Source organism: Rhineura floridana, chromosome 7, assembly GCF_030035675.1.
Source record: "Rhineura floridana isolate rRhiFlo1 chromosome 7, rRhiFlo1.hap2, whole genome shotgun sequence".
Lineage (NCBI taxonomy): Eukaryota > Metazoa > Chordata > Lepidosauria > Squamata > Rhineuridae > Rhineura > Rhineura floridana.
In genome coordinates, this window is record NC_084486.1 from 31,632,703 (window position 1) to 31,645,615 (window position 12,913).

General features: G+C 37.2%; 1 long non-coding RNA gene across 27 annotated transcripts in view; it reads left to right on the top strand.

Annotated features, from left to right (window-relative positions):
- The first annotated feature begins 3,450 nt into the window (after positions 1-3,450).
- Positions 3,451-12,913, top strand: part of LOC133388792 (uncharacterized) — an 87,956-nt gene continuing 78,493 nt past the window's right edge. For 26 of the 27 annotated variants that reach the window (XR_009763912.1, XR_009763910.1, XR_009763909.1 and 23 more), the window contains exon 1: positions 3,451-3,617. This is a non-coding gene — a long non-coding RNA (uncharacterized LOC133388792). The remainder of the gene's footprint in view (positions 3,618-12,913) is intronic. The other variant, XR_009763925.1, reaches the window with a different exon arrangement.

Below are 12,913 nucleotides of genomic sequence, written 5' to 3' on the forward strand. Positions count from 1 at the left end.
GGCACTGTTATATTTCTTACTATAAATAAAACAGAGCCACCAGATACTCCTTTGTGGAAAAACTCTTCTAAATCTCAGTCTCCAGCCAGAGAACATGATTCATCAGGTGCCTACCACTACAAAACCCACATTGCACTTACATCAATGAATAATGTCTTCCTAGGACATCTTTCATGTCCAACATATTATTGCCTTCTCACAGGTCCACCAAATGTGAAAATGGCTGTCCATATATAAGCCATATTTCCAACATTCATTATTTAAACCAGAAGTTCTCAAAGTGAGATCCATTGACCACTGGTAGACCACAGGTTCCATTCAGGTGTTCTGCGGAAAGGTTTCAGAACATATTAGAATATCAGTACTTAGAGCTGCACGTGATTTATTCTGGTAGGAGATTGAGGCCATTTTGACCAGGGATGGATTCATTCAACAGGCTAACAAGATCCTAGCCAAAGGCCAGTAATTATAATGATGCCAGTATTGAAAAAAGACATATTAACTGGTCCACCAAGACCTGTGACAATTTTCAAGTGGTTCATGAAAGAAAAGTTTGAAAACTCCTGACCTAGATTTTAATAATCTTTTTCACATTTTTCTGTTGTCATATCATCTGTGCATGCAGTTGTAGAGGCACTTGAATATAAAAAATTTCACACTAACCTGTACTAAAGAGTGAATTCTCAACAAGAGCAAATACAAAAAGACTAACACTAAATTAGGGATGGGGTTCGCTGCCTGGTGCCGATCCGCATGCATTTCAATAGTCCATTGTTTCTTTACCGGTCCGTCCTTTTTTTTGTTTCCACTTCCACTTCCTCTGACACTTGCTGATTCTATCAGCTGTGAGTGTTTTGGGGTGATTTGATCCACAGGTGTGTGTTTTTCGGGTTGCAAAAATTACATAATTGTTTTCATAGATACTTATGTAAATGACATCATTCCACATAGTTTTTTGGCAGTGGAGAAAAACATTGCATAGTTTTTAGTTAGCTGCAATGGATGAATGATCAGATCACAATGTTCCAAGTGGTTTTTTGGTGGCAGGAAAAACATTGCATAATTATTAGGTCACTGACATTAATGGACAATCACAGTGTTCCACATGGGTTTTTTTTCAGTCACACAGTCACACACACACACATTTAGCACAGAGAGAATGACAGTGAAAGAGAGACAGCCCTTGGTTAGCTCAGGACAGCAGCAAGGGGACGGGGCAAGGCTAGTAGCATGAGTCAGTCTCATCATCATCATGTTTTCCATGCAAGAGATTCTGAATGCTCTGAGATATCTTGTCTGAAAAACATGACATTGCAGGATGATTTGACAATTAACATTGAAGACATATATAGCCAAATTTGTTCTTGCATTATATTGCAATAATAATAATAATAATAATAATAAATCATTATATATGGATAAATGAAAATCCTGTGGTTGACACAACATCTTAAATATAAAAAAATACATAAAATGGGGGAGGATTTCGAGAAAAAAAATCTTACTGATTGTTGTCGCGGCCGCAAAATCCATGCTGATTACAGCTGTGGCCTGCTGCAAGAGATTGGTGCAGCTCCGAAAGGATAGCAAACTAGCAAATTGAGTTGGGATCCAGAACCAGGTTCGATTTTGTCAGGTATTATCCCCCATCTCTACACTAAATACATAGTAGTGTTCTTCTGAACTGTATATTGGTTAGTTCTCAGGGAGCTTGTTTATAAGAATGACTTGTATATACAGCCCCACAACTCCTGCTTTTCAGTTATCATACCTTGTTAAATTTCTGCAAGCTTGTGTCCATGAGCTTGGATTTGGGGACTTCACCATCAGTGGAATGCATTTAACTATTCACATTCCTCCTGCTGGGAGGAAGGGTGGGATATAAATCCAATAATAAATAAATAAATAAATAAGTATAAAACTGGTTAAGAGGTTGAGCTATATTTGAAGGGGATGCCTACAATGCTATGTGTGATGCCTATGGAAATTATGCTGTTGGTGATGGGATATGTCTCACCAAAGGCTGCCATCAAGGGTTGACATGATTGGGCATATGCTGAAGGCCTATACCCCAGCAGGGGTCTCATTGACAAAAGCCCCACCCGAACTCCTCCCCCTCTTTACCATTGCAATTTGCTTCCTCCCCAACTGCAACCTGCTTCACGATTGCAACTTCATCATTGTAGCCTGCTCTGGCCTAGACAGTAGTGGTTGTGAGAAGGAGCCACTACCTGCTTGCTTACTGACACTTGTTGGCACATTATTATATATACTAAAACTATATAATCAAATTTCAATACTTAGGCATACTGGGAAAAAGTACTGTTTCTTCTCCTATTGACAAGCTATATCTCCAAATCTTAATACATCTAAAGCAGCATTCATGTTGGTTAATTGAAATTTTCTTGTTGGACTACATATCTAAACCATGATGCTAAAGCCACGTTCTATACAGTACCACCTGCACTGGAAGTTCCTATTCATCTTTACAATAGGTAAGTGCTTCATACACATATTTACCATTATGGGTGTCAAATATTTTCATTCTCACATCCACATATAAAATCTCTAGACTGCAGTCAGTATATGCATGAAACCATCTGTAACCTAGATTAAATCTGTCTGACATAAAATTGTTTTCATAACACATCTTTCAGTCTCCAGCCCCACTTTTGTTACCTTTTTGCCTCCTTTATAAATGCTTGTGAAGTCTCTTTTTTTATAGCAAGATTTAGGTTGTGGACTGTACTAATGGCCTTTCAAATTTAGCAAAACACCATTAAGAATTAATTTAGGAGTCTGGCTGTGCTGATGAATCATAGAGTGGTGTGGTCATGTAACACTTTGGATAGACTTCCTTAGCAAAGCTGTGATGATAATTTCTAAAGTGCAGACAGTTCTTCCTTTCATTGTAGTGAAATTCATAGGTATGATTTAAGGGAGCTGCGTCAGCAAAGATGCTGAGATAGCAGAAAGCAAAGTTATGGATAATATTCAGGGGGATAGGGAAGCAATGGCTGACCTGGGCCTAAATCTGTAAACAATATAAAGAGTTCATGCAATTTGTAGAATGTTGCCTTTGAAAAAGAATAAATACATATTAAAGAATAATATTTACAATTACCCACTTGTAATGATCTGTCCCCATTATACCATTATTTCACATGGTATTTTACCCCCCAAGAGCCTTCATTTGCAAGATAAATACTATTCTGTATCATGTATCAATGTATCAATACTATTCTGTATTCTGTATAATCCTTAAGAATAGTCTTTAAGAATAGTGTTCAGACACTGTCTGGGAGGAACTGCCTTATATATGGAGATGTGGAAATGTATGTTGCGACAGCCAATGTTCCAGGCAGATTGCCAAGTTGGTAGTAAACAAAAGATAAGGATAGCTGGAACTGATATGGAAATAGACTGTCCTCTCTGAAACACACTAAATTGACACGCTACAGTCTACATTCTGACATAGGATATAGGCTTGAATACTCCTATAAAAGAAGGAATATTTAGGCAGTAAGCTACCAGTGCTTCTTAAGCCTGATCCAATGTATTACTGCTGTTGAGGTCTGCCAACATTCCGAGGGTGAGATGATTCCACTTCTTTCTGTGTAAGAGATAGAAATATAATGAAATGTACTAACATGGAAATGTAACTTGTTTGCTGTTGATTCCTTGCAATATAAATTCACAAATATTGCAATGTACCTTATATAATGTATATGTCTGAACTAATCAAACATTAAGATATGTTAACAGTATATTGTAATGTATACTGATGTATAAGCCTGATATGTAATCATGAGCTATAATAAATAAGATATATATTGGCTAAAGCCACGTGTATAATCTTGAGTTACTGGCTAAGGCCACTGTAAGCATTATGCATGCCATTATGTGCTTGCAACTAGTCAGGACTTTGATCCTGATTTATATTATTCTGATCTACTGGCTGAGCCCAAATATATGTGTAATCTGTATGAAAAATAAATAAATATTTTAAAAATAAATATTTTAAGAAACATGAAGAGAATCAGCTGTTGAACTCCCATTTATTTTCCTGATGTCTCTCAAGCCCCAAGAAGTCTTGGGTGGGAGCTCCAACTTTAGCCTACCTGTTCAGATGACTGCTGTCAGAGACTCTGTAAGCTTAGGTGAACACAACATAAGGACTATAAATAGTCACTGGGCAAAAGGGAGGATGTAAGAACCCTTGATCCTGTGCATTCATAAGAAAGAGACCATCTTGCTGGTTTCACACTGGACATTTGGAAATGTGGCAAGAACAACTCTCATTTGATTCTCTTTGCATATCTGAGGGAAGATAGAGAGAGGGTCCTCCAGCTGGCTAGACTGTCTGTCTTTATCTGATGCTCCTCTACCTGTCTCCCTTCCATTGTAAACTGATTCTCTCAGGGAGCTGACCTTACCGCCAAACTCTTCTTTCTCCTTCTTCTCCATCGAGCCAAGGGAAAGGAGACATTTTGTCTTTGTCCCTCTCCTCTAGCATGGGGTGAATGACCAAACCTGGCCATTGTGCCTCCAACTTATTGTTAGTTAGAACTAGCTATGCCTTTCCTATCAGCTATGTATTTCTATAAATAAAGTAGCTTTTTCTTATTTTACAGTGTCTAAAGTCTCAGTTATTTGAATGCAAGGTAAAAGACTCAGGTAAATCACACAGCACAAGTAGCTTACCTCTGCTGCAACTTAGTTAAATTCTCTGCTAACTCATAACATAGACTACATTAAAATTTGTCTGGAGTGTACATGCAAAATGTGGATGCTCATGGTTGGCTCATTTGCCTCCTTAGTGGACAACCCTCTTATCACGGTAGATGAAGACACTGATTTAGCCTTGATCACTCACATTATGTAATGTGAGGTCTCAGCATTTTGCCTGGAGACTTGTAGAGTTAAGGAATGTGTATGATGGAGAGGCACACACATGCATCTGCTGCTCTATCATGGATTGGCTACACATATGAGCCATTCCTCAGATGTTTGCTTAAACAGGAATGAATGAATGAATGAACAAGAGTACATCAAATGGAGATGTATTTGACCAGCCAAATTAGACTGCTAGAATTGCTTTCCACTTATTTTCCCCAGAATGGCTGGCTTGAAGTTGATTGCTTGGGTTGGGGAGGAAAAACCTAGGCAGGCTAAATACAGCATGTAACTCCTGTGTTGTTTATTTCTGCTCTACATAAATATTTTGGGGAAGCCAGGTCCAGAAAGAGTGGTTTTAATGAATTTCCTGTATTCTCAAAGTTGCCTCTCAAAAATGTGTAATATTGCAGTTCACATAGGTTTTTGCACAAAATGTATGATGCAGAGAATTTCTGAGAATATCAGTATGCACCTTTTAAAGTGAGATTTACTTTTAATCTATTCCTTTTTTTTTTTTTTCAATAATTTTTATTCAGATTTTCATAAAACATACAAGACAAAATCATAAAACATTCAAAGACAAAAAACAAAATCAAAAATAGTTAAACAAAAAGAAAAAAAGAAAAGAAGAAAAAGAAAAAAAAAAAAAACAAATATAAAAAATAAAGAGTAAAATATTGACTTCCCATTTGTCAAAGATCAAATCAGTTATAAGTCTATAATATATAGCAATCCTGTCTCTTAAGTCATATTATAAAATCACTTTCCTCCAGTAGTTATCTTACTTAATCATCAAATCTCATAAACATTACTTTATTCTTTCCACAAAAAGTCAAAGAGAGGTTTCAATTCTTTAAGAAATATATCTATCAATTTTTTTTTTCCAGATAAGCATATCGATTAATCCATCTCATTACTAATTATGATAATCTTATTGTCATAACCATAGTCAAAATAAACATTTCAATTAATCCATCACATCAGAATCTGTTAGGTTCAGTAATTTCAGTAGCCATTGTTCTATTATCTCTATTAGTTCCATTTTCCATCTTCCATCTTCAGTAGTCTTGTTAAGTCCAGTAATTTCAATATCCAATCTTCCATTATCAGTATTCCATAATAATCTTGCTGTCAAAGCCATAGTCATATAATAAGAGTCTGATGGGAATTACCTCTATCCCAAATATTTTCTTGCCATCCATTCTGAATAAGTTGCTGAAATACTGCTGTAAAATCATATCTCTGTTCTTTTTTTCAAAATACACTGGGTCATCTCTTAAAAGTTTTTCCATTGTCACATGGCTGCAGTTAATTCCATAGATTTTCTCTATATTGGGCTCCATCACATCATTCCAGTCCAGAAGATAATCCATGCCATTGATAACTTTATCTCTAGAGTCTTCATTAATTTCTTCAGAGATAACATTGAGTTCCAAACAATAGATTTTATTTCTAAAGTCCATAGACTCCAAATCTTGTTCCTGTTCCACGTTTGTTCCAATCTCCGGGATCTCCTCTCTCACAGGGACCCCTATTCCAGTCTCCAGGGTCTCCTCTCTCACAGGGACCCCTATTCCAATCTCCGGGGTCTCCTCTCTCACAGGGACCCCTTCCAGGGTCACCTCTCTCACAGGGACCCTTATATCTTTAATCTCCTGCTTCATTTTACTCAATTCAATTTTCGTTATCTCAATCTCATTCATTATTCTCTGAAACATAGTTATTTCCAGATTCTCAGCCACTTTCTTAATTGCCATTTTAAAAGAAAAATATAGGAAAACCACTTCTTATTTCAGCAACAATTGGGTTAATACTCCAAACTTGGTGACATCACAGTATAAACAGAGCAGACAGCCTTATCTCTCCAATAGTTAAGTAAACAAAATGCAGTTCCCAGGATCGAAACAATTAATGGCAATCGTCAAGAAACAGATTCGTCAAAATAAAATAGACCAAAAAAAGAGTAGTCTCAAAACAGTATAATATTTTTCAAAATAAAAATCTGGAATAGAAATCCCTCTTCTGTGTGTATCTTTAGAATGCAAATCCAGGACAGCTTTTTGCAACAAAAACAGAGATAAGCTATTAATTAGTGCGTAGCAGAGAGAAGTTACGGCTCCCCAGTGAGATGTCAAAAACCGATCAATCTGGCAAATCTCTTTTAAACAGCAACAATTTAAGTCAAGTAAAAGAAAAATATAGAAAGAAGGGTGCTTGCCTGTTAGTGCGTTCTCTCTTAGAAGATAAGATGAACGTTCGCTTTAACAGATAGAGCTTGCTGTTGAAAATCCGTCCCACCTTCGTCGGCTGGACCTCGTCCCATAAATTAATGAGATCTGGTCGTCCCAACAAAAATAGGCTTTGAGGTTAATCTCTTCGTTTCTCCCTACCCGGGAGAAGTTTTAATCAGTCAAAAAAAAAAGAAAAAACTGACTGATATATCTGAATAAGCTTCTTTTGAGGCAGGAGCCCGTCTCAAAAGCAGGCACAGGCTAAGTCACCCTTCCCGGAAGTCCACTTTTAATCTATTCCCAGCATACTATACAGTTCAGCTCTAGTTGTTCTTGATTTCTGCCTCCTTTTCTTTCTGGCAGCACCAAATGCAGGAAAACTATTTTCCATTATTATTTTCATGTCATATGATTTAAAGAAAAGGACACAATGCTTTTGTAACTTTGGTAATCTTTGGCCTTTTATTTAGAAGCATTCCCTTCTTGAATGTCAGTCTCACATTTACTTTTGTCAGTTATTTATGAATGTCAGTGAGCCTATAAGTAGAAGGCACACAAAGAACTCAGCACTCATAGTCTCTGTAGGTCTTGATCCCTCAAATAATACAATCAGAAACAATTAGTAATAAACAAAAAAGAAGGGTTTATTTCCTTTCTTGTTACTTCACAAAGATAATATACAAGTCTATCAAGTCAGATACTTCACCACCTTTCACAACCCTTCAAGATACAGAAGCATGATGGTTCCATTGTGGATCATGAAGTAAGTAGCAGGAACTGTATCTCTGTTATCTTTCTGCATCAGGTAGAGGCCTGGAGCACCACAGCTAGCACCACACAAACACACAGTGGCTAAGTGGATGGTTGGCCTGATGATGTCTATAGCCTGCTCCCAGATTGAGACAACTACTCACCAACAACCAAGTATTTGCATAGTGCTGGCAGCACCACCAATATGTATACCAGCATTCCCCAGAATAGTAAGATACCCCCTCCCCCAGCACAGTGGCTGGTAGTTTCAGTTAGTGAAGCACATTGCCATCCAGCCTGTTTTAAAACTTAGCCTAAACTGCTAATTTTTTAACCATGAATTTGTAAATAATGGCCCTTGAAATTCAACAGGAAAAGAGTCAATCATTCTGGCATTCATTTTGGTTCTGCTTTCATGTCCTCACTGGGACTGTCTAGTGCAAGGATTAGATTTTTTAAAAACAACAACAAATCTTACAGAAAATACTCAGGCGTTACCTCACAAAGTGAGTGATAGTTCAAACATTCAGAGAGTTTAAAAAAAGGTAAATTAGTAAAGAGTTTTGTAACAGGTTCTATATGCTGTAGCTTCTATTTATTTATTATTCCCTAATGTACAAACTGGAGCATGTTCATGAGGCTCATAAAATCAAGGCTGTGGATATATAGGCAACATGGCTTGACGTCCTTTGCAACAGGCATCATGCCTAGAGAATTTTTAATGCTGCTCCCCATAAAAGCAGTAGATCAAACAAATTGTGGGAGAGGTTTATTTTATATCAGGTTATCTTCCATATAACTTCTGTAATGTATGCTCTTCATCAAAAGTTGTTTTCACATGTTGCAGAGTTGGCCTAATGAAATGGTTTCTTTGGGTTGAATTGTGACACAATTTTTTTTCCCCATGTATAAATAAAGAACAACTTGGTACAGTAGGGCCCCACTTACCGGCGTTCCGTTTTCCGACGTTCCGCTGATGCGGCGGCTTTCAATGAGAGGAAATACCCCATTTTAAGGCCGTTTTTGCACTTTTGCGACATTTTGCAACATTTTTGTGCGACGAGCCCCATTATTTTCAATGGGTTTCACTTTACGGTGATTTCCGCTTTACGGCGGCAGTCCGGAATGGAACCTGCCATATAAGCGGGGCCTGCCTGTATGGGGAACTCTATTGGAAAAATGAATAATCTCACTGTATCCAGGGATACCTGTTTTCAAACTTATATATATTCCATTTGTTTAATTTTATATAGTGTACAAGTCCCCACTGTTAACAAAGAATGATGACATTTTTAAGGCCTAGAATAACCATCCATGTGTTTCTCTTTCCTTCTCTTTCCCCTTTCATGCTTGTAGCTGAAATAAGTTAAAAGTGTGCATTAAACATTATCTAATCAGAGGATAGTGAAAAATAATTGCACAATGCATCAGGGGTAAAGTGTCACATGTAACATTTGATTGCAGAAACAAATCCTTTCTTTACTAGGTAAGAACTTTGGTTGGTATATATCAAGTGTTTTAGTCCTGGAACAATATAGATTTATAGAGAGAAGCCTGCCTTAGTCTCAGCTTTTTTTCCTGTTCTGTATAATACATTGCTTGCAAATGTATATAACTCAAAGATTCACTAGCAAAGTTTATTTGCTAGGTTCACTAGCAAACATCTGGTAGCCTTGCAGGTTCATTAAGCAAAGTGGGATAAATCTGTCATTTGAGTTCTGCTGAAAAGATAAGAATCAGGACTTGAATCAAGGTTTGGTTAAATATTATATTTGAAAAAGCCTTGCATATGAGTTTCTGTTGTACACTTAGGTGAATAGAAGATCTTGTCTGGTATATCTAATACTTGGTGACTGCCTTGACAAAGGTCAGCTGAGGAAAAGGCATAGTTGTGTTGTAATTGTTTCTGTAGGCACTTCTGTAGGCACTTCTCTTGAAGGGAGATTATATGGTGTTGGCTATTTAATGAGCATTCATTCTTAATTTTTTTTTTGTGGGGAGGTTAGACAACATTGCATCAAAGCAAGTGTAATCCTACATTGTATAGTGCATTTTCCAATCACATTCCTTACTGCAAAGCATTCTAACCTGTTGGGAAAGCAGGTTTCTTGCACAAGACCTCCCAATCAATTATAACTGCTCAACCTAAATTTGCTGGCATGTGATTGAATCCCACACAAAAATAGTGGATGCACCCTGTGTTTCCACAGATGAGATTTGATAACAGCAAAATAGACTCCCACTGTATCCTCTCAGCCTCTAATGTTTCTGAATGTGAGCTATTGCTTTAGCAGTGTCACCAGATAATAGTAATGCCCATGAATGCAATCCAGAGTACTTAGGTGTGCTTGTCACATTGATTTCAGTGTGGCTAACATCTAGATTCTGCCCCATGCTTACGTTAAATATGCTACAGGACACAGAGAAAGCTGGCATGGTCACCATTTCCCCCCACATGCCTTGGAATTATACAATGTCTGGAAATAGAAAATGGTGGCTGCCAGGAATAGCTGTAAAAATGAGTTCTGCTTCCACCAGGGAGACGTATGCCATCCTTCACCCCAAATGATATGGGACTAGGGTTGCCATATTGCCCGGATAGCCGGGTTTTACCCGGATTCTATGCATGCCACCCAGCGCCCGGCTAACCCCTTACGTGGCCCGGATTCTCAGCTTTAATTTTTAAAAAAATTAAGTTTCTAGGTGGTCCGGTTCTCGAGATATACATAAAAACGTTAGCCACCCCCTTGACTGTTAAATCTTTCTTTAAAGAGTACTGTACTATAGCACTTTGTAGCTTTAACCCTGCCCGTTCAGCATTGCAGCCAATCAGGGATTGTGTTTCAGTTTCATTGACCTCAGGCAGTGTCTAGAAAACAAAATGGTGGTTTCAACCCCCCCCTCCCCGTTTATCTGAAAATCTCATAAATTGGGTAAGTATATACATTTCAGTTTTTTTTCCTCTTGTGTGCAGGAGTCAGAGCTTGGGCAGTGTTTTGAAAACCTTCCCAATACTTGCTTTTTGTAAAAGCAATGCTAATCCCATATGCCCAAAGTAAATCCCATTTAATTCAATAGGACTTACTTTGAGTAGACATGTTATGAATGTGCTGAAAATCAATGGGACTTTGGAGTGAATGTAAAAAAGAATTATGTTTGTGTTCTAACTCTTTCTGTCTCCAGTCCAATTTTAAAGCAAGTAGGCAGGCCTTACTTAGGTATTACAGTTTTTATTCTGTAGGAAAGTAATACTGATTTTTTTAAAACTAATACTGATTTTTCTGCAATGACCAACTGGTTTGACAATAAACTATTATATGGGCTGTATGTATTTATACATCTGCTGTGTGTGCGTGTGCGTGTATGGAGTCCTTCGAACACCCCTGTGAGGTAGGGTTGGAAACCAATGCAGCTCACAACAAGAAATAAAGCTAGTCGGGCGGTATATAAGCTTAATTAAATAAATAAATAAATAAATAAAATCCAATGACTATAAAACAAGTATAAACAGTTGCAAAACAGCGTAAAGTGGCATGATTCGGAATTTTGGGTTGTGTGAATGAAGTTGCTTATCACTTGAGGTTGCAGTTCTGTCCCTGTTTGAGTAAGCCCCACTGAATACGCTGGGACTTGCTTCTGAATAAATAAATGTAGGATTGCACTATAAATATCTTTACAGTTTGTGTAAATTATAAATATATTTGATAGTCATGCTTATATACATATTTCTTCATTTATCATATTTTTGGTTTTTGGTTAGGAATCCTGACTGGTTGTGAGATGCTTAGTTTTTTGCCTTACTCATAGGAATCTTGTTGTGGTTGGTATGGTATTGCATTTAGGAAAGTGTTACTGCCTTCTGTGTTTTTTTTTCCTATTTGCATTTCACTTATCTTTAACCTCACTCAGTTACAGCCATAGAAGCAACAGCAGCATATGCAAGATAATTAACTCCCATTAGTGATAAGAACAAGAATTTATAATTATTATTTCAATTAAAACAAGAGGCTTCTCAATACTTTGAAGAGGACCAGATATTTATTTTCTTTCTGAGCCCAGGACTGGGTCTTTCATGATGCCCAGGGAGCAGGAGAGTAGTCGATAAGACAGACATCCTGGCATTGGTAATCTAATTAGCAAGGTATGTGTGGGGTTGTTGCACACTTCCAGGTCCAGTTTCATTTTGAGTATGGAGGTGGAACCTGTGTAGATGTGGTTGAGAAATTTTGAGTTAAGCAAAGCTCTGCTTTTATAAAACCTAAGAAACATACAGATACTTTGAATGTCTGAGTGCCTGCACCAGTGGAATACTGGAGGAACTTGTAAAACTTGCTGCAACAGTATTTAGAACTGAGCATGTGGTGTGAAAGACTCCTTTTCCTAACATTTTGGCTTGTTTTTCTCCACCCACCACATCTCTGAAATATATTGTATATGTTATGGTTAACCGTGCTGCTGCCCTGACTTACTTTATGTTTGTTGCTATTTTGTGTTTTTATTATGTTTTTATATTGATTGTGTATTTTTATTGTTTTTATTATATTTGTAAGCTGTGCTGAGCTCTGTTTTTAACAGCAAAAGGGCAGGATATAAATTCTCTTAATCAATCAATAAATACTCCATAGTGTTGGAAACTAGAGTCTAGGCATTTAAGGCTGAAAATGTTGCTTTCTCACATCTTTCCCCAGTTTTTGGTGGTAATTCCTAGGCACAAAAACAAAACAACTGGACAATCCAAATATTAATATGCAAATATTTGCATAATATGCAAATAATATGCAAATAATTTACATAATATGCAAATTAACCTGCCCGGATTTGTGGAACTGGAATATGGCAACCCTATATGGGACCCCTATGCATACCCATTCATTATTCTGCATGTTCAGTTCAATTTTTCATTTCTTTAGAAACAAATGCATACCCCTGCTTCTTATTCAATCTCAAATACAAGAAAAATGTGCTGCACCTTTAATGGGTTTATGTGCATATTTTAAGCTCCATTTCTCTTTAAAATATACAGAGGCTTGTGA